At 32.5% G+C, this 24102-nt stretch overlaps 1 long non-coding RNA gene across 1 annotated transcript; it reads left to right on the forward strand.

Moving 5' to 3' along the window:
* Positions 1 to 21491: 21491 nt before the first annotated feature.
* On the forward strand, positions 21492 to 23392 carry LOC121219423 (uncharacterized). Its single transcript, XR_005916147.1, has 2 exons — positions 21492 to 23127; positions 23228 to 23392. It is a non-coding gene; the product is annotated as an uncharacterized lncRNA (long non-coding RNA).
* The last annotated feature ends 710 nt before the right edge of the window (positions 23393 to 24102 follow it).

Genomic DNA, 24102 nt, shown 5'->3' on the forward strand with positions numbered 1-24102 from the left:
GGGGACACATTAGAGACAATGTGTAGTCTTAGTGTGGGGGGATGCACATAGTTTTATTAACTAAATTATTTAAAAGTTCATAAACATAAAAATATTACTAAAATAGAAAAACTTTATTCAACAAGTCTATACTAGGTTTTGTTTTATATACTTCATGTCAATTTTACAGTCCATGTAAGGGGTTCGTAGTTACCCCTCCCAACAATGTCATCTCCAAGGTTCGAACTTGGGTCCTCTCCTTGGGAGTACAATGTGTTACAAATATTATACAAAACTAACCCAAAAACAACTTTTCTACATTGAAAAAGTCCAATGTGTTACAGATATTACACCCTATATTTCAGTATCTTGATACTAGTTGTGAATGTGAGATTGCGGGGGGCTGAAATATTGAGAATCTAAACAACGTGATTTTATTCTAAAATGTGAAATTACGAGGTGTAATGTTATACGCGATGAACTATACGCACTCTTAACTAATAATTAAATAAGTTAATTAATGTTTCAACATATGCACAATTAAGTTTTTTTTTAAAAATAAATTATAATATTTAAATTAGGCACAATGATTTCTTTGTAGGGGTGAGCGTTCGATCGAATTGATTTGAATCAAGTGAAAAAAATTTGTATTAGTCGAGTTGGTGAGTCTCATTTTATCATCTTAACTCAATTAAAATATTTTTCAAATCGAGTAAAGTGAAATGAAATTCAAGTCAAATTGAATCGAGTGAAATTGGTTAAGTTAAATTAAAAAAATTAAACATGACAAATTAAATCTTGTTAAAATATAACTAATTCATGTTAGAGCACATAAATTTAAAATCATATATATTTGAAAACTATTTCAAAACAACAGAAGAAAAAAATAAAATATTTTAGTATGATAAAGTTAATCGGTAATTTATTTGCTTAGATATTCAATATTATTATTTTAGATTTTATTTTTATTTACATTCTTTAGAATTGTTTTTAGAATTTTTACTTTTAAAAAAAATTGTATTTTTTATAAAAATTATGAAACTTTAGAATTTTTTACAAAAAATTTAAAATTATTTTGATTTTTTTTAAATTCTATTGAGAGACCAATTTGTTTATTTTCAAAATTGACAGGGACAAAAGGGGTATTTTTATCAATCTATTATTTGAGTTATTTGAATTGTAAAATTTAACTTGACTTAAACTCGAAAAACCGAATTACTTATTCGAGTTGGCTCCAAAAAATCAAATAACTCGAATAACTCGATTTGATTAACTTGAAATGTAACGACCCGATAGTCACGGGTGTCGGAAAGTGTATTTCCGGGACTCCGTTTTCAAAAAATAAACTCATAAATATTTATTAAAAATATTTATGAAGTTAGTTGTGTAGTTAATTAGGTTTTGGTTAGGTGAATTTGCATGAAATAAGAGTAATTAGGTATAAGGACTAAACTGGATAAAGGGTGAAAGTTGAATTATAGATTAAAGAATAAAGGGACTAAATAAACAATTGTTTCAATTGCATTAAATGAGACGGCATAAGTGAAATTATTATAAAACTTTAAATAAAAAAATATATAAAATTATAATATTTACTTAAGTATTATATTATATTATATTATATTATATTATATTATATTATATTATATTATATTATATTATATTATATTATATTATATTATATTATATTATATTATATTATATTATATTATATTATAAAAGAAAAGAAAAGAAAAAGAAAGAAAGAAAGAAACAGAGAAGCAAAACGAAAAAGAGAACGAGAAGAAAGAAAGGAGAAAACAAGGCTTAGGGTTTTCAATTGTTTGAAGATCAATTGGTTAGTCAATTTAGTCTTTTTTTGTAATTTTTATATATTTGGAATCCCGGTATTAAATACTACCCGACCTACATCAAAATTTTAGAAATTATTGAGTTTTTAAATGTTGTTAATGCTAAATAATTTTAGTATTAGGGATTAAATTGATAGATTTTTAAGTTAGAAGTGAAAAAGGATTGAATTGTAGAATAAATTGTAAATTTTGAGTAATAGGGACTAAATTGTGAATATTTTGAAATTTAGGGATTTAAGTGAAATTAGAGAGTTAAATCTAGTTTAAAGTGGAAATTGAATGAAAATATAGAATTGATTGTGAAGAAATAAAATTAGTCTCGATTTAGGGATTAAATTAGAATTTAGACAAATGTTGAGTAAAAATTGAAATATGCAGTATGAAATTAAATTGTATTGTATTGATGAATTTTAATTGTTTGAATTCCGTAGCTAACGTCATACTAGAATCCTTGACTAAAAAGGGGAAAGATAAAGTCGTCGAGGAATAGCTTGAAATTTTTTATTTGTATTTCTATAATTCGAATTTAGTTGTTAATTGTTATAATTCAATTTAATGTATATGGTAAGTATTGAGGTGAAAATTATTGTGTTTTGCAATTGAAATGGATTGATTTAGTATGTGATGAAATTATTGAATTTATATTGATTGAATTGGTATATGTATTGAATATATTGATTATTTGAATTGAATGAATATTGGTTGTATTTGAAAAGTGAATTGAAACCCTATTAATTGTATCGGGCTGAGTCGGATATAGATGGCATGCCATAGGATTGGAAGAGTTCAGGGATTTCTTCGACTTCGAGTCGATGAGACACTGGGTGTCAATTTACTACTTCGGATTAATTCGATGAGGCACTGGTTGCCAATTTACTTCGGTTTAGCCAATGAGACACTGGGTGTCAGTTTATTACTTCGAATTATCCGATGAGGCACTGGGTGCCAAACTGGTGTGTTTTGGTTGGATCTGTATATCCGTCCGAGTCCAAGTCGTGTTAATAGGGGTAAATGAATAATAAAGTTTTACAATTGATATTGAAATGGCATGGTATGAGAAATGGAAGTGAAATAGTGAATTGAAAATAAATATGTTGCAAATATATGGAATATATGAGTTATATACTCATGAAATGAATATGGAATGGATAATGCACTTGTATAATGAAATGTGAAAAGCTATTTGTATAGCAAGTATGAAAATTGAGATATTTGTGAAACAATTGAAATATGATATGGTTGCTATAATATTTAAATATTATTATGTGTTTATATTTCAATTGTATATTTGTACATTTTTATTTTTAAATATTCGGATTATAGAAATACCACTGAGTTTTTACTCAGCGTACGGTTTTGTTCTCCGTGCGCAGGTTAGGTACTTAATTTTGATCGTCGATTCAACATCCAACAATAATCTCGAACTCAAACATGGTGATGTTTTTTCTTTTGTGTCGGCATGTACCTAGGGTGTCTAAATAATAGTTATTTTGTGGTTTGATTGTAAATGAGGTTATAAGTTTAATTTTGGTTGGTTTTATACATATAAGTATGTGTTTGTTTTTGAAGCCATATTATGGCATGATAAATTGAACTAAATATAGATAGGTGCATATGAAATTAATTCTATGTTTAAGTGCTCATGAACTAGGCAAATTGATTTGGATTTGATATGTTTATAATTTGGATTAAAATGATGCTTTGATGACTTGTTTTGATGATATGAAATGTTTGAAATTTCTGTCTGTTTGATCTGTAAACTCCGGTAATGTTCCGTAACCCGATTCCAGTGAGAGATACGGGTTGGGGGTGTTACATGAAATTTGAAATTTTTTTAGTTGTTCGCATCGAATCAAGTTTTGCTTAACTATACTTCTTTAGCCCTCAGACTATACAAAAAAAATCATTTTAGCCCCATTTTTTGTTTTTTATGTTTATTTTTGTACTTCATTGAATTCTTGAACTTTCGATCTTTGTCAAATTTCCCAAAACTAGATGGAAAATATAACACTTTGTTAATTTTCTTGATGTGACATCCACACGTCAATTCACAAGTATGTCACATTAACAATTAATTAATTTTTAAAAATTCAAAAATTCAAAAAGTTTATAAAGAATTTAAAAATTCAGAAAATATAGGAAATCATTTAAATTTTTCTCAATATTAGAAAAATATTAAAAATTCAAAAAAATATAATTTTTGAAAATTTTAAAATGTAAAAAATATATTTTTACATAAAAATTTTAAAAATATTTAAAGGTATAAGTTTTTTCTATATTTTTCTTCTTTTCCATGATTTATTTTCTTCTAAATATTAAAATAAAAATAAAAAAGAGTAAAATACTACCCATTTTTTTTAAAAAGATATATAATCTATTATTAAAAAATATTTTTCTTTCTTTCCTTTCCTATCTTTTCTTTTTCTTTTTAATTTTTTTTTCTTTTTCCCTTCTTTCTTTCTTTCCTTTCTTTTCTCATAGCCATAGTTATGGCTCCTCCAAGTCTTGTTCGATGTAACACCCTATTCTCTCGAAAATAGTTGTTTTAGTAAAATCATTTCATCGAGTGTCGAGCCAAAAATTCAAAATTTAAAATCCAAAGAAAAAATAATCTCAAATGTCGCGAGAGTTCAAAAATTACAAAACTCTCAAATTAGAATTTTAAGTAAGACAAATTTAAGCAAAATAGAGTTTACGGAAACGTGGATATAACCGAGCTCTCGTCGCACCGATCCGCCTAAGTCTAAGGGTTACCTGAAATTATCAAACAAACAAAGAGTGAGTTTTCATAACACAGTGTGTAACTCATAAGAAACAAAAATTCAGATTAAATTACATGACGGAATAAATACAGTTATATTTCTTGTACAGAATCAGAATCATGTCACAGTAGTACAGATGCAGATAAATATAATCTTACCCTCATCCTCTGCACACCAGCTCTGACCATCCCAACACACCATGTGGGGTATAAAACACCCACCCAACCCTACACACCACTTAGTGTCCTTACTACACTTTTCAGAATAATCATAGCGGTGCTACCAGTATAATAGGGAGTTAACACCTTACACAGAACACTTTCTCCATATAATACATAACCTGCCCCATAGCAAGATATAAACATAATAATAGAAATATCATATACCAAAATTTACAAATCGTGCATGCTCATATAACAGCTATTGAACATGCTTATACATAACAGATCATACATATCGCATCACATTACATGCTTTTAGGTGTTATTTACGTCAAATTCCATACTAACAGGTTAGCAGATTTCATGCTTTAAGGCTTATATATATAAACACATACTGATCCTATGGAAGGCCCACAGTCAATCGAGACAACATGTATGACCCTAGAGAAAATTTATGAAATTTGGGCCTACACGCCCGTGTGGCCCACACTGCCCGCACACATCTGTGTAGCACACACGCCTATGTGGCGTCGACAAGCCCCAATTTTGGCTTTTTTGTTTGCTATTTTTCGAGTTTCACGTTATACACTTGGCTCAATTTTGATGCAATAATACTCACGAGATTCCCAAAACCTAAACACGATAATTCCAACACCAAAATTAGTACAAAGTCCCTGATTTATCTATAAAACAGTACCAAACAAACAACTCAACCAACCACAACAGTTCCAAATTGACAAACTCTTACCTTGAATAAAAACAACAACTCCCCAAAGCCTTACTCGTTCGATGAATTAATTGTCCCGACCTTTGCCTAAATAATTCGAAAGATTAATATCCAAAAACACCACACTTAGCAAGATAAACGAATAACGAAATGAAAAACCTTAATCTAAAGAGAAATAATCCAAAGACCAACTTATGCAAGAATCGAATTATCTACACTCTCACCAATAGCCACCAACGGAAATAAATATATCAAGAATCACCAACAAAATCACCAAGAGATTGGAACAAAATAAAGAAACAAAATGAAGATCCTCTATTACTATTATCCAAGCGATAAAGGGAGAGCACAAAAACAACAGAGAACTGAGCAGAATAGGGAAATACTGGGAAGGGAAAAAAACGTGGGGTAATGGGATTTGACTTGAAAAAAAAAACTAACACAATATCCCCTCAACCTCTATAATTAAGCTATTAATTTAAAATTAAACTAACTCCAACTACCCACTAATCCTAAATCCCATCCATATCCAACATACTTCCAAAAGTTAAATTTTAACTCAACTTCCTCAATTTGATTAGCACAAAATGAAAATAAACAAAACGGCAATAATTAAAGGTTTACTTTTCCTGCACATTTTCTTGTTTTTCTTAGTATTGATGGTAGTTAATTAATTTAGTTATCACAGTAACTAGAGTTTATTTTCATGTTTAAGACCTTTACTTTGCTTGTAATGACACTTTCATCTTTGGGTTAATGCTATTTTATTTTCTTTTTTTTTCATTTTGTTAAAGATCTCATCTTTATTATTCTTGTTTCTTTTATCTTTTGTGTTAGTTGCTTTCATTTAAGTTTATTAAGTTAAAAACCAAAGCTTTCATCTTTTTGTTCAAGCTTATGTTAATGGTTTCCGATGTTGTTTCTTTCATGTTTGTTAGCTTTAATATGATAATGGGTAGCTAAACCCTAGGTGGTTGGTTGATGAAAATGTTGGGTAGTTAATTTTAGGTTTTAAGGACTAAATCATAAAATTGGACTAATTTGAATAAACATCAAAAATTAGGATTATGCCCCTAAGGGAATATCAAGATAAGTGAGACCGGGAGATAATCTTGTTGAGCATCAATTCATTAGTCTCGGGTTAGCTGATGAGATAGAGAGATAAACCGAACTAATTTTTCTAGGTTGGTAAAGTTGAAACCGGAGATAAAATTGCACCAATTTAGTAGTGGTAACGATTTAGGTCCATAATTCGTGAGTTAATTAACAACATGGAAATCAACCAACCGCTCCCTGTTATCGTATTTGGTAGTTTTATATTTTTCTCTATTTACAATTTAGTCCTTTTTTGTTGTAGGTAGTTAATTAGTTTTATTCAATCTCATTTACGGTCTGTCGTAATATAGTGTTTAACGAGTAGCTAGCTAGACTCTTTTCTTGCATGCATTTTTTAATAGGAATCACTAAATTTCTTACTCATTTGGGTTCAACCTTTGGAATACCTTGGTGTTTCAATGAACACTATAAATATTACAACTGACCTGTCACACTTTCAGACACCACACTTAGTATTTTATTCAATTATTGTCTTTAATTGTTGATTTCTTTCCCCCATTCACGAGAGTAGGGGAGAAGCAGTCACTTGTTGGCTCTCTCATTCGCATTTGGCCCCCAGCTCTTTTTCTATTCTTTTGTATTCTATTACACATCGCATTTCCATTTCATATACCAATTCACATAATATTTATCCAATTCATATGTTTCTAACCCTATTAACTAGACATAGACTCAGAATGGATATGTGAATCCATCACCCTAGATTGCCTAGCAACGATGATGATAAACATGTACATATTACCACTCTGGGTTACCATAAAACAATGACTTTCACAATCTGATTATTATATCACCCCGAGTTTCTCGACAATGATGACTCTATAAATACAAGCTACCACCTTGGGTTGCCCAGCAACGATGGTTTTCAATCAATAATCTGACCTAATGGCATGCCAACTATATTTGACTCGGTTCAAACAGTTAATAGGTAAACCAAATTTACAATTCATTATATATAATTCAATTCACATTATTTCATTCTCAATTTATCATATAACACAGTATGCTTCAACTCAATTTCATACCAATTAAAAAATATCAATTAAATTATACTATTTTCTATTCTATTCAATTCAGTCCCTATCTCGATGACTGCCACCGAACGTGTGAACGTTTGCTGAAAAATACTACACCAAATATATATAGAATCAAAGCAGCGCTGTCTGCAAGTATATGGGTCAAATTGTAATATAGTATTATGTTACAACTGGTATTTAAACTATTTTTTTAAGTTGGTACCTATGCTATGTCATTTTTTCCATTCTAATACCTAAACATTCTTTTTGTCATAAGTGGTACCTAAACTATTTTTTCTCAAGTTGGTTAGTCAAATTGTTAAGTCTATTTAAAAAAAAAAAGAGATAACCAATTAAAAATTACCATGTAGCAAAAAGAAAGAGAAAAAATATTATTTTCTTTATATATATTTAAAATTATTAAAAATCATAAAAATAAAAAAAAATAAAAATAGGGAACCGATTCAGTAGGTTCAACCGATTTTTTAGCTTGGCTCAATTGATTTGTATTGGTTCATGAGTCAACCGGTTCAAGCCCTATCTCTTGACTGATTCTTGGTCCAATCAGTCGATCTGATCTGGTTCTGAAAACACTAGCTTTGATTGATAAAAAAAAACTTTTTTTGATCCCATTAGGCCGAGCAAGTAAATAGTGAAGTTTGAAAACATAATTAATCACTAGTGTCTCGACATTGGGAGGGCCAATTTTGAGCATTATTGGCATTACCAAATATTATAAAAAATAATTAAAAATATTTTTTAAAGTATAGATGACATGACAATCTATTATTGGTTGAATTTTTTTAACAGATATAACATTTTGGTGTAAAATAAGTAACGAAAGAATAGTTTAAGTACCACTTGTGACCAAAAGAAGTTTAGACACCAACTTGGGAAAAAGAATATTATTTAGGTACTAATTTATAGGTTAAGCATTTTTTTAAAAATAGATTTAATGGTTTGACTAATGATACAAACTAGAGAAAAATTTAGTTTAGGTACCACTTGTGATAAAAAAAAGTTTAGATACCAATATGAGAAGAATAACATAGTTTAGATACCAATTTATAGGTTAAACATAACTAAAATGTTAAAACTTTCAATTTACCTTTGTTTTGCAAGAACAATTTATTGACAATATTCTGTTCTCATAACCCGAATGTTGTGGGTTTCTCAACATTATTAGATTTATGTGTGGCATATACAATTTCCAAAGTAGATTTTGGGTTTCTTAATCATTTTTATAAAAGTAGGATGAAATTGAAATAATTTATAAATATTGAGGGTTTATTTTTTAAAAATTATGACTAAATTGACATAATATGTAAACATCGAGAATTAAACGTTCTATTATCACAATTTTAAAAATGTCAGTTCATCTCTCGTTCAAAGAGTGAATGGCAATTAACGGAATTTGACCCAAAAAAAATATAAACACGATTAGTTACATGACCAATTTAATTTTTTATAATTAAATGAACAAAAATAAAATTTAAGCATAATTATGTGTACCCATAAATTATAAAGCTCCTTTGATAAAAGCTTATAGACAGGCGGGGTATTTGGAGTCTCAATATTAAAACAAAATCATATCATTATCAAAGATTTTCTTTTTCTTTTTTCTTTTTTTCTTCTTTTTGGATATTCTCTATCAAAGATTTATTTTTCTTTTGATTAACTTTTATTTTATTTTTGAAGAACTCTATGGAAGAAAATGGGAGTAAAACTATGGAGGATAATTGATGAAACAGGACTCCACTAATTTTTAATTAGGTAAAAGACAAAATAATGTTGGTTAAAAAGGAAAAAGAAAAAACAAATTAGATGCTAGTTTTGAAGAGATTGCAAGAAGAAAAGAACCAATGAGGTTGGAAAGAAACATATAGAAAATTGAATTAATTGAGATGGAGTTATCTTCTTAGCAATTTAACACAACATTCATTCCATCAAATATTCTAGACAACACCCCCTCTCTTTTCACCTTCAATCAAGTAGAAAAGCTCATCACAATCAAGTGTACAACAACATAGGCTAATAAGACCGGCCAATTGGTAAATTCAAATATCCAAATTCATAACATAATGTTTGGAAAGTCACTTAATAATTAGATTTGGGTACAATTGTTTATAATTACACAATAATGATATGTTTGGGTAACCATTATAATTGGTAGGTTCCGTTGAATTGGGTATAATTGGAGCATCCCAATTACACTTTTCAATTCTTAGGGGATGGTGAGAATTAGAGTAATTACACAGGTAATTACACTCAAATCTTTTTTTTTTAAAATTAACAAGTTATAAAAATTGTATTATAAGCATGAACACGTATGAGTGGTTGGGATGATTATGGCCGAAATTTTCTTATATTATAAATCCTAAAAGAATTATATTATAAACTAATTTGAGCAATTTATGAAGTTATAAAAAAATTATATTATTTAAATCCTCAAAAATTTCAAAAATTATGGCCAAAAAGTTTATAATAATTTACATGTTATAAAAGTGTTATAATATATTTATTTATAAAAAGTTAGATTACGTTTGTCATTCTATTACGTACTAATTTGGTTGATAATCGATGTTTTTCATTCTATTACATATCATAAAAAATAATTTACATATTATAAAAATGTTATAATATATTTATTTATAAAAATTACGGTCAAGTATGGACATAACTTATTTATGTGCTCATGTTATATACTATAAAAATAATATACTTATTCATAAAAAAAAATTGTTATAGTTTTTTGGCATAATTGCAAAAAAAGCTCTAAACCTTTAGGGGCATTTGGATATATGCCCCTAACCTTTTTATTTTCTAAAATCGACCATTCACGTAACGAATTTTTCAGACATCAACCTAGTTGAAACGGTAACCGTCAGTTGACCGTTAGTCAACAGCCGTTCAAAAAAATTGGTCTACATGGCGTTCTAGTTGATTGATGACGTGGCAGAAATTAAAATAAATACGCTAATTTACCCCATATTTATTATTACTTAAAATATAAAAAAATTAATAATTACTAAAGAAATAGACAAATATCTTCATCCTCTTCAATTTTCTTCTCTAAAACAAAAAGGCCCTAGTCGCCTTTTCCCACTGTTGATGCCATTACTCATCGGCATCTTCTCCAACCAAGAAGCGTTCAATGACGTCTATGATTCCATCTCCAAAATTTGATCTTTTCCTTTCGAGTTACAAAGAAAAAATGAGTGAAAGAAAAACCAAGAAAATAAAAGAATTTTTTGGGTTTCTATCCCCTTCTTCTACCCTAGCTCTTTGATTTCCCCTTGCAAAGGCCATTCTCAGCTCTCCAACTCTCATAAAATTTTCTTTCCATCCATCATATCCACAATCATACTTTTATTTTTTTTCTTGTTTTCTTACACTGGTTAGAGACGAAGACAAGAATAACGACCTTAGGGTTGGCTTTACTTTAGATTTGTAGATGATATTAGTAAACCCATTGCTAATCTTACCTTACCAACCACGACCTTGGGGCTGGCTTTAGTGTAGATTTGCAGATGATATTAGTAAACCCATTGCTAATCTTACCTTACCAACCACATTTTTCTAGGTTTGTTTAAAAGGGCCTTCTGATTTGAGATCTGTTTTTTTTTCAAGTATAATAATAAATCACCAGCAAAGGGACATCTACAATACACTCGATGCAACCCACATTATAGCCATTGCAAACCATTGTTCGTTGGGATTTCTAGACAGTATTGATCTCAAACTTGAAAATTATGTTTCTACAAATGAGATGAAAATGATGGAGCAGTTTTCATGGATGAGATGGAGATTGATGAATTTAAAACCCATTAATAGACATATTAATGTTTGCTACGTCATCAGTCAATTAGAATTCCACGTAGACCAATTTTTTTGGCCGGCTATTGACTAACGGTCAGCTGACGATTACCGTTTCAACTTGGTTGATGTCTAAAAAATCCGTTACGTGAAGGGTCGATTTCAGAAAATAAAAAGGTTAGGGGCATATATCCAAATGCCCCAAAGGTTGAGGGCTTTTTTTGCAATTATGCCTATTTTTTTAATGATAACTTATTTATTAAAAAATAACTTTATAAAATTATGGCAAATTTTTATATCATTTATAAGAAATGTTATGAAAGTTTTGGACAATTGATAAAACTTTTTGGCTAAATAAGGTAAATATGCCATTTTTTTAAAATTTAATTGGTCTTTTCGGCTTTTTTTTTTAAATTAGGGAAATAGACTGATTTTTGAGAGAGTGTGTGAAAGCTCGCCTAGCTAGACGTGCGAAAGTTTATAGGTAGATTTGAGGGATTAAGGATGCAATAACGTGCCTCAAAACACATACATTTCATATGTCATGCCAGGATAGGACCATTACCTTAGAAACTCATCATATGGAAGTCAAGTTTCGAGGTGACAGTACTTGATACGATAACGGGTCGAAGTCTGATTGGAGATCCTAGTCGACAGTCGTAATGCGGTACGGGTTCGAGTATAACTGGGGGCAAATGATGCCTTATATATAACATACACAAGACTGAGGTCATAATCATAGGGAAAACATAGGGCTTTCCGGTGCAATCAACGTAATTTTTTCTCTATTTCAATGTAGCTGGTATCTTTAACATTTCATTTTTATCCGAAGGCTGACATCGAGGTGGACACAAGAGGGCTCTCAAGCGGAGAGCGAATGTTCCAACATAGTCGAGGTCAAACTCAGGTCGGCGCGGTAGCTGTTGTAGTTATTAATGGGTTATTTAATAACTACAATCGTTATCACCTCAAAAGAAGCATCACCTTTACAGCACCACAACAATCATTGCCTGACTGAGAGTCCTTCTGCATCCACGGTGGTGTCGGCCTTCAAATAAGAAGAAAGGTTAAAAATATCGAGTGCGTGGAAATGGAGAAAAAATTTACACCGACTATAGTGGGAAGCCCCACAATTTTTTCATATGATTAAGCCCTCAAACTTTTGTATGGTATTTATAAGGCAACATTTTCGGGTATCCGAAAAGTTTGAGCTCGTGCATGCGTAACAACCATCAACTAGCTCCCCCGTTGTACTCTGATCCATGACCACATAACGACTGTTGATTGAGACCTTTACGTAGACTTCCACCCTAGACCTGTCCATGGGCCGGGCCGGGCCCAGAAAAAATTTTTGGCCCGAGCCCGGCCCGGCCCGAAATATGGGCCTGAAATTTTGCCCATGTTCAGCCCAGGAAAAATATCATAAGCCCGAGCCCGGCCCGACCCATTTTTTAATGAACATTAAAAAATTATTTTAAAAATAAAAAAATAAAAAAATATTTTAAAAGTATTTTAAAATTAAAAAATAAAAATAAAATATATATATTTATTATATTCGGGCCGGGCCGGGCCCGGGCCAAAAAAGTGGTGCCCGAGGCCCGGCCCGTTTTTTAAACAGGCCTTGTTTTTTTGCCCAAGCCCATATTTCAGGCGAGCCGTCGGGCCGGGCCAGGCCGCATGGCCCATGGATAGGTCTATTCCACCCGTGACCGTACAAAGCAAAATAATCCCGAAACCCGACATCCACAAGATAGGTTTCAAAGGTAATGATTCCATATCGACATGATATACGAAATGTGTACGTCTTGGAGCGGTATCGTATCATCGACGACTCAAGAATACCTCGAACTGAAAATTTTATTAGCGACGAAAATTTTTAACACTGAAGTGGGGAAGAAAACGAAGAGAGAGAAATATTGTAAAGTGGAGGGATGGAGGCCAATGGAGATGATGTTTCAGGGATGATGAAGTATGAAGGGGGAGACCCCTTTTATAGACGTGGGGGAGGGGTGAGATTGCAAAGAAAAAAATCTTTATGATTGAAAACGCGTCGCAGGACCAGTGTTTTCATTGAATATTTTCAAAACATGCGTCAAATCTGTAAAAAAAAATTCCCAGGGTCAAGTACTCTTTTTTGTGGACTTTATGAAAATGTTACGAAAAGCTCATCCACCTAGGCAAGCTTCCCTACTAACATGGTAGAAAAGCGTGCCTAGCTGGACACACTTTGAATGTGTGCCACAAGATGGTAGTTAACGGGTGCACGCAGGATTTCTACGCATAACTAGTGGTGTCAACTCATCTTTATCTCTATCGTCGTCTTCATCTTCATATTCATCTTCATTTCCACCCTCGGCTTCGTCTTTGTCTTTTTCTCTATTGCCTTCCTTCGTGCTTGAGTGTGGTGTCGTCCTAACCTTCCATTGTGTGTCCTCCAATCTACGAGAAGGTAGTTGCGCCAATGACCCAACTCGATAAAATAATGACACGATGAGTGTTTGTAACACTATTGACGAATAATTGTACGATGTCGCAAAACCCAGATACATCTGTATTAACCCAGGCATCGATACTGGCATCGATGACGACATCGGTGACAACACTAGCATTGGCATTTGGCTCAATGTTTGCGTAGAATGTTAGGGACGGAGATGCCCTAAAATATTTACTTGTGGGAGAGGTAAAAATAAGGTGTTGTAGTGGTGCATATTGTGGTGCTTGTGAAAAAAACACAGGATTAGTGAATTGACTGAGATGTGGCTTAGACATCAGTGGCACTTGTTGGGTTAAAGCCAGTGACGAACCCTTCATGGCACCTCTTTCGGACCTACACTGTTGGGTTGCTCGTCGTTGCCTCTTCTGACGAAGTTGCCTACTCCTTGCCTCCATCTATAGCAGATGTGGCTTGTCGATGACTCTGAACTAGGGCATATACACCAAACAGACCATTGTATCCGATGAGAAAAAGGGTTAGCGAATAGGTAAGAATTTCATCCTACAATCTCAAATATCGATGAACTTCTTGTGGTAATCTTGTCAATTCTCATCGTTCTTCCCCTACAGATCCAGCTTGTGCAATGCTTCCATGTCTCACGGTGGCGATAGAGTTTGTTGCCTCCACCCTAACTGTTGCATCACTTAATCTGATTCATGCATCTCCACCATCGCGTACACTATAAACAACACCTTCGCATCCCACATACTCCAATTGGCCAAAAAAATTGGCTAGACGCATTGTATGATATCCACTTCAGCGTATTACATCCAATCAAACTGCAGTTCACAATTGTAAATTTTGTTAATTTATTTTACAAATCATTGCGTAATTATTATAGGTTTGAAAAAATAAGTAACTAACATCGGCTTCCAAGAATTGATCTAACAATAGTCGGATCTTTTTCGAGCTGCTCGGGTAGTCCTATGTAACTCGACTAATGGTTCCACCTATAAAAATGATATGTTAATTAAAATATATAATAAATGAATAACATTTACTATACAAACTATATATTTACTAACAAATTATTTTTACCTTGTCACCAATGGGAAAATATATGGATTGTTCACTCGATGATATAGAAATGGTAGTCGCCACCAGGCCAGTGACTGCAGTAAGAGTAGGCAACTGATTAACATCTTATCCAGTTCCATTACCCGACATAACTCTCGGTACAATCTGGCCAACATAGCTAATCCCTAACTTAGCCGCCTACTTTCTTTGAAGTCGACTAGGTGTAGTAGCCACATTATGTGTACTGAATTTTAAGAATTATCGGGCATTGGAATGCCCTCGGCTAACCTTAAAATGAATGCTGGAACGTATTGTTCTTTGACAATGTTGGACACGTCCTTAGGAAGATATTTGAAATTGGTTTCCAACCACTTCATATTTATTCGACCACCATAAAACTTATTTGACACCTTCCCTAAAAATGTCTCGCAAAGGTCCTCTTTACCGGGAACGACTGCTAAACCCATGACGACTGACCTATCCACCGGTAAATCGAGTTGTAAGGCTACATCCTTGTGTGTGATTGTGCCCTTTTCACATGGAAGATGGAAAGTGGGTCTCCATCTTTCCACCAATGTGCTGATGAGTGTAGGATCAAGTTTGTAGCCCCTAAGCATACGATACGCATGCAAGAATCCCGTGTCTTGCAAGTAACCACGAATTTCAATATCTGTGCTCTTTGACAAGTTATGTGTGAACCCCTTCCAAAACACAATCATTCGTCTATTTATATTGACAAAAAAATTAATTTAAAATATTTTAAAAACTAAAATCACTTAAATTTAACTTAGTTGAAAATAACGAAATTTAAAATTTTGTCTTATCATTATTGCTTGAGCGGTGGAAATGTGCTAGTCATCGAAACGAATTAGAGAGGTTTCCATTCATGAAAATTTAATCGAAATGAATAATAAATGGAATAATTAAATAAAACTATAATATTTTTAAACAAGCGTATTGGGAAATTTAGAACAAAACTTGAGAGAATTGAGAAAGTTGAGAGTTTACAAAGAATTGAGAAAGTTGGATATGGGTGAAAATAATGAAAAATGGCATGATATTTATAGGGAAAAATATTATTGTTGGGGCCCTTAGAAAATTTTACCGTTGCCAATGTTCAAAAAAATAACCGTTGATGAAAAGTGCGCCCAACTAGAAGTTCTTTCACACACTCTGTCCAAAATCGGCCTATTTTCCTAAATATTTAAAAAAAACCTAAAAGACCAATTAAATAAAAAAAGGGCTTATCTTATTTATCCAAACTTTTTCATAAAGGTTATATATTATAAATTTTATGTTATTTTTATTTATTTTACCTATTATAAAATGGGATATAATCAAGTATAAGTCTTTCTTCAAATTAAGTTTATATAATTTTTTATAATTAAAACTACAAACTATTTGGACGTGAACCCAAATATTATAAGGTTGGTGCTAATTATGCAAATAGAAAGAGTTTTCTTGGACCATATCGTGGGGTATGATACCACTTGAGAGAATGGTGCCAGACACAAGCACATAGATAGCTTACGAACTCTTTAGTTTGAGATATTCAAGGGTTCAAAATGCGGTTGAGAATGCTTTTTTTATCTAAAATAATATTTCCCATATTAGCAATATCAACTTAGTATAGCATAAGAAAAGGTTGAAATATCGCACTAACATGTTGCATATTTCATAACTTCAATCATAGATGGAATTGAGATGGTCCAATTCGTAGAGATGGAAGAAGGAAATCTTGATAATCTTAATGATGTAAATTCAAATTCGGATGATGATGACCTTGATCAAAGACCAACAGATGATGACAAGGAACATATGTTAAATATTACAAAGCGAATAGCCTAACAAATATGTAGTAGAATAATTAGATAAAATTGCATATTATATTTATTTTTCTTGTTATTTTTATTGGTAATCATGTTATCAACTACTTTTTTTAGACTAACATAATAGGTATGATGATTTGATTTAAATTTTTTTACTTAGAAATCATTTTTATTATACTAATATTTTTAAAAAATATATAGATTATGTAACTTTGTAATTACAATTTATACTACCAAACATGACTGTAACCTCCTCAACCTGACCTAGATGTTAAGCCCGAATTCAGAAGATTACATTGGCCACTGAAATGGCCTAACAAAACTATCAGAGTTTAAAAATAGTTCTTTTAATTTCTGCAGAAAACTTAGCATGTTTCTAAAAAGATTACAATTTAATTTCAAAAGCAAGTTGATCTTAATGATTGATTTGTAAAGGTTGGATTCTAGATTTATATATATGTATGTATTTTTCAAACCTCACTTACATAGTCATGCAACGAAAAAGCGATATCTAATCACAGTTTTAATAAAAACCAGATTTCATGCATATTTAATTAAAATCCATATTTCAACATCACAAAATCAAATTAAATGTCATGCATGCAATATAAACCAAAACCTAAGTCTTATGCCATAGTTTAAAATTAAAACAATACAACCTCTAAATAACAAAAATTGCAAATAATAAATCCAAAATACTTTTATAAAAAGACAATCTAAGTCGAGACCATCCTGTTGCCGAGTTCACGCCATAACCTTGCAGGCTATCTGAAAAGATGGAAATTAAAGTGGGGTGAGTTATTGAGGCTCAGTGTAAGTCTTATCATAAGAAAATCAGTGCAAATAGTAGAAGTCGCATACAAAATAACAATTCTTAGAACAAACACACTCATATAGTAATCTAGAGTATTAGTTTATTAAATCAACACATCAATGTAATAATATCTCAGCATTCACAATTTATGTCTGCACATATTCATGAATGATGATGCAGTTTCAATTTATTAGAATATATACTATCCAACTCCGCTACACACTATAGTAGCTCCCCAGAACTCCTCCATTCTTACACCATGTTGTGGATAAACCACTCATCATTGTGGATGAACTACTTATCATTGTGGATGAACCACTCATCGGTGCAGATAAATTGCCATTGGGTTGTAGATGCACAACATATTTATAGGTAAAACTACCACTGGATTGTGGGTGCACAACATGTTTGTAGATAAAACTGTCAGTAAGTTATGGATGCATAATATATTTGTAGATAAATTGTCATTGGTTTGTGGACAAGCTACCATTGGTTTGTAGATTATTAAACTATCATTTTGTTTGTAAAATTTATGGGTAAACCATCAATATTTTTAGATGAAAACATTTATAGATAAATTACTAGTACGATATGGGTAAACCACTCATCGATGTAGATAAACCACTAATCTGTGCAGATAAATTGCTCTTACTTCCTCTATTCATATCATCCCACCCGTGTAATGCAATATGGCATGCTTATAACAGATCAATATGGTAGCAATAAACATGCTTATAACAGATCAATACAGTAGCAAAAGTCATGCTTATCATGTATTCGGTTTAACGGTATCAAAAGGCATAATGAACATGTAATGAGTAATACAAAGGAAGTAAGCATGTATTGTTAACATATCATGCATAAAACAACAATAATTTAGTCACTCATATCATAGATTCTAAATATACATATTATCAAGGATTCAATTGAAAGTAATAAAACTCTAAAGACAGTTTGGGGACTATACAGGGACTAAACAAAAAAATTCACAAATTTCTGGGTAAAATTGTAAAACAAAGGTCACACGGTCGTGTGAGATGCTAAAAGTCGTGTGGCCAAGCTGTCTAACAGACTGTGGCCATGTGGTAAATGTTAAAATTAATTTACAGGAGAGACACAGCCATGTAGGAGGCCGTGTGTAAAACGAAGTACCCTAATGTAACAGTGGAAGACAATGTGACCCTAAACTTACACACAATTTGCCCCGATTCACTTGGTAAAGAACACACACCTTTCACCAGGGGTCTGATCAACGTTCCTCACGCCTGATTTTGATCCAACTTACCTATATCCAATCCTTCAAATGACATTTACACACGAATTAACGGTTGATTTTAAGGTTTATCAAGGTTAACAAAAGATTTTACATAAATTAATCGAACGTAAGATTAGCGTCGGATAGAAATATTACGAAAATTCAGTATCTAAACATCAGAAAGGAGATGTACTTACCGATTCTTGGCAAGAATAGGGATGCTATTTGAAGATAACTCTAACACCGTTAAGAAATTGAAAAAACGGGAATTGATTTGATACGAGAAAGAAAATAATCAATATTTCAAAGGTGAAAATATAATGTAAGAATGAGAGAAAAGAAAAGAAAAAGAAAAGAGAAAGAAAAGAAATAGGAGATGAAAAGGAGTTTTATTAGGATTTGAAAAAAGGTAATCCTAGTCAAAATAGGAAAAGATGGAATAAACAGCTAGGGTTTGTAAATCCTAGGGGCAATAAGGGTAATTTACCCAAAATTGCTGAAATTAAAAAGAAATGCGTTTAGGGAAAAAGTGGTTCAAACTTAAGATCACAAAGGGGGAAATCTAACTCTTAACTATTATGCCTAAAGCCTATTTCTTGTCTAATCTTTATATCTGAAGGTAGCTCAAACCTAGGACTTCTAGGATAAGCAAGTAACACTTAACCATTGAGGCTTTAGCTAATTTCTTGTCTATCCATTATAATTAACCCCCTATATTTTCGGGCGTGACAATGACATATGGAATTACAATGTAATTATACTTTATCAGTCAAACACGTCTAGGGAATTACAATTCTTTGTAATTACAACCCTAGTAATTATACTTTCATTTAATTACTCTGTGTTGTCCAAACAAACCCTAAATAAAAAAATTTAAAGATAAAATTTATAGGATTAAACCCAAAAATATCTAAATTCATTATTCATGCTAAAAATTTTATCACATGCGTATGCATGTAGAAACAATGTATTTAGAATGCATGGTTGCATCTATTAATTACATACAATAAATAATTGAATGTAATATTTGAAACAAAAAATAATAACAACACATATGCAATATGTATTAAATGTTACGTTAGTTGATATGACAAAGTTGGGAAAGAGCATGTTTGGTATTTTGGGTTCAAATCTCATTATAAGCATGGTTTTTTTTTTGTAGATGTTATAGAAAAAGATAAAAATACCCTTAAATTAATATTTATTGCTTTGTTAAAATGAGAGCGTTTTGGTACTTTAATAACTGAGTTGGGACTTAATTATGGGTGACACCAACTCGGTCACAATCTTTATATATAGGATAGAAGTAGAAATATACAATTGATGGAGGTAGTAAAGTATGCATAATAAAATTAAAATGTATAAATAAATTAAAATAAGACTTTGGTTTAGTGGTAAATTTAATGTTTTACTAAAGCGATTGGCATGGGTTTAAATCTCTCCATATGTGTATTTTTATTGTCTTTTTTAGATAAAAAGACTAAAATAACTTCGAATAATACAATTTATTTTAACTACAAAAAGATAGTTTCGTAATTTGTCTAATTGAATTGGTGTCCTATTAACTTGTGACACCAACTCAATCATGGACTTAAATAATAGTATAGATTAATAAATAAAATTTTAATAATGTAATCAGATTATTTGGACCAATATCAAAACAAGTTTGGATATCAAATATCTAAAGTTTTCAATATGTGAATCCAAAATTAAACTAAATATAGATTAAGCAGTGCTTGATATTATCATCCAAGACTTGAAGGGGAGAAGTTCACATAAATGATCGGACATATGGACGCCAATGCCACGCCAATCTCCTAATCTCTTTATCTTCAACACCATCCACCCTTCTCTCCCTTCATCTCTTTTATTATTATTATTATTATTATCTTATAAGAAAGGAACTTGATAGTTCCATCTTTCCTTGTCATGGTGTTTTCACTTTCCTTTCAAAATTTATTCTCTCAACTTAAAGTAGGAAAATTCATAAGCGTTAAGAATCAAACCTCACCATTCTCAGACTATCTACTTTCCTAAAAAAGTTTACCAAACTGAGATATATAGTCTTCATATGTAATAATGTGGAGATGAGTATTAGTCTTTGTAGTTAAACTTCAGACTGGATAATTTAAAATATCTTAGAGTTTGATGGGTCATTTTGGGGGCTCACTTTTGCTGAATATATGTGTCAACCTCAATTGTTTTCCATTTATACTTTCACTAATCAGTGCTACGTACTCTATCTACTACCTTCGCCCAATCAACTCCATACAAATTTCAAAATATAAATCCTCGTCTTTTTATCAATAATTAGAATATCCCCTACCCACTACATTAAGATTGTGCAAATAAACTAAAACATGACACATAAAATATTTATAATAATTTAAACATTTAAGTTTTTTTTATAAATTATACCATAATTACAAATTATGTACAATATGCCATAATATAAAATACAATATGAATATGGTGAATAATCTTTTAGTGTAAGTATAAAATATTCATTCTCCTTTCTTAATTATTGAAAAAAAATACAATACCAACATGGCATTAACAAATAAATTTCTAAATTAAATTATTATAAAAAATATCATAAAATCACAAGTCCACAAACATCTCTAAATTCGCATAGAATGAATGATATAAAAAAAACACAATATTAACATGTTGAGAGAAATATCAAAAACAATTTTTATAACATTGGCGTGTAAGCCAAAGGAGATCACGATTCCCTTAATTTTTTTATTAAGCACAACAAAAGCAACAGAAAAAGTCCCAAAAACAACACCAAAATAAAACGAAACAAGAAAGGAAACCTAAAAAAGCCTAAAAGAAATTCCAGTGCAAACAGCTCCCGAACAAGAACAAGGAGCCGTTCAGAAAATCTTTTGGAAAGCACTACCCATAGCCAAAGAGTCGCTGCCAAAACCAAACAAAATCATCTATGATAGTGGCTCCAAACCAATTGAAGGAGGCACCATCAAGCTGGAAAAGCAAAGATCCCGACACACATAGAGATCCAGAATCCTGTCCGAGAGTCAATGAAAACATCTGCAAACACCAAGAAACCATCGAGATTCGAGACTCCCAAGCTTCCCCCAATAAAACCAGATCCTGACCGCCGCGAAGCTAACCAGCATGAGGTCTTAAGGAGGAGGTCGACTCCCCCAAAAACATACCGCATCGATCCGTCTCCACGGCCAGAAGAGCGAACTCTGGGATCCCCCTTCTTTGAATAACACGGCCCTCCCTGGAGGCCCTTAGTAGCCAACAGGTGGGCCACAGAGTTTCCCTCCTGGGGAACATGGAGGAACTGACACAAATGGAACTACCCGATCAAGCCCTTGATATAACTGATGTAATAACTGATTCGTCATAATGATGAGAATAAAGTTTGCGAATCACAGTGAGAGAGTCTCCTTCAAAGATCACCTCTTGTAAGCCCAATTCGATACCCAATCATATAGCATGGTAGCAGGCCAGAGCTTCCGCAGCAAAAGCAGAAGGTATTTGCGTGGTTACTATTGATGTGTAGCCAACTACAGAACCAAGATTATCCTTAATAACAATCCCTACACAGGTCATCAACATAGGCGCATGGAAAGCAGCATCAAAGTTCACTTTTAAGCAAGAACCTTCAGGAGGCCGCCAACGCTTAGGTCCAATCAGACGTCTAAGCAGCTTCGCATGCACCGCGTTAAACTCCAACAGGTAAGACCACACTCTATAGATAATCTCCTGAATTTGAACAATTGTATTTTCACGCACTTGCCTATTCCTGACATGCCAAATTAACCACAGAGTACACACCACTGATCTGGAAATAGAAATGCTATGCACAGTAAAATCATATAGCAACCAATCCTGAAAGAAAACATCAGTCAATTCACTAGGCCATGTAACATGCAGCTCTGCCCAAACACACGACGTCGAAATGCAGTCCCGAAAAATATGTTCCAACGTTTTAGCTGAGGCCATGCACCGAGGGCACAATGGTGATGCGCGAATCCGCTTGTTGTAAGATTGTAATAGCTAGGGATAAAATTATGGAAGATACGTCACGCTGTTATTTTTATTTTTGCCGAAAGTTGCATCTTCCGCAGTTTGTTATAAATATGTTAGTAAGGGTCTGTAGTTTCAGTAGCGTCTGATGTTGTAAGGAGCCGTAGCCATTGCACACTGAATAGTCCCACGACATCTCAGTGCCCTACACCACAAACTCTGCATAAGCAACCCGAGATAGGGGTATACACAACACCTAGTCTGCTAAAGTCCTACCCAATAACAGGTAAGCCTTTGCGTATTCCACTGTCTCGTAGTTTGATCGATAAAGTCTGAAACAAAGATGGACTAGGAAATAACTCCCATGTGTTTTAAATGGCGAACAGGTAAACTCGGGATCCACACATCGTCTCAGACCTAAATACTTGTGCCTACACCCATACGCCAATTGAGACCCAATTGCAACAACCCCTTAACGACCCAAATGCTTTTCAAATGTAAAAAGGGTAAGTTCCGAGAGATGCATTTATAAAATCATAATTGGGATAGTATTTTAGCTTTTAGAGCTTGCGCCAATAGTGTGTGAGGGTGTTTAATCAATTGCCAATGCTGCTTGGCCAAAAGGGGTACATTAATTTTTGCCAAAACACAAAAACCCAAACCACTAGTAGACTTTTGGTCGCATAACTTTGACCAAGTAAACCAAGAGATCCCTCTTCGCCCTCAGATCATTTCCACCAAAATCAATTAATAATGCTTTCCAAATCAGAGCAAAAAGAAGTCGGTAACAAAAAATAAGACATGACAATGTAGGGATAGATTGTAAGACACTTTTAATGAAGACTTTTTTTCCATCTTGTGCAATGGCTGAATGCACCAACTATGCATTTGGGATCGGCAACGATCCTTTAAAACCTAAAAAACCCTCCTCTTATCATGCCCCACCATGTTAAGGAGTCTCAAGTAACGCTCAGGCTCTGTAGAGATCTAAACCCCCAAAAAAGTGACAATTGAATCCATAACAGATCCATCAATGTTTGAATTGAATAGGATAGAAGACTTTTTGAAATTTACACACTGTCCCGAAGACCTTTCATACTTCGCCAAAATCTGTTTCAGAATCAGAGCATCCCCCAACCATGGCCTCTCCAAAAAGAATATAGTTATCCGCAAACAAAAAATGCGACACCTAAGGTCCACGCCAACTAATCCGCGCCCCACAGACCAAGTGATCCTGATTCGTATGTCGCATCAAAGAAGA

This window comes from Gossypium hirsutum, chromosome D07 (genome assembly GCF_007990345.1).
Source record: "Gossypium hirsutum isolate 1008001.06 chromosome D07, Gossypium_hirsutum_v2.1, whole genome shotgun sequence".
Lineage (NCBI taxonomy): Eukaryota > Viridiplantae > Streptophyta > Magnoliopsida > Malvales > Malvaceae > Gossypium > Gossypium hirsutum.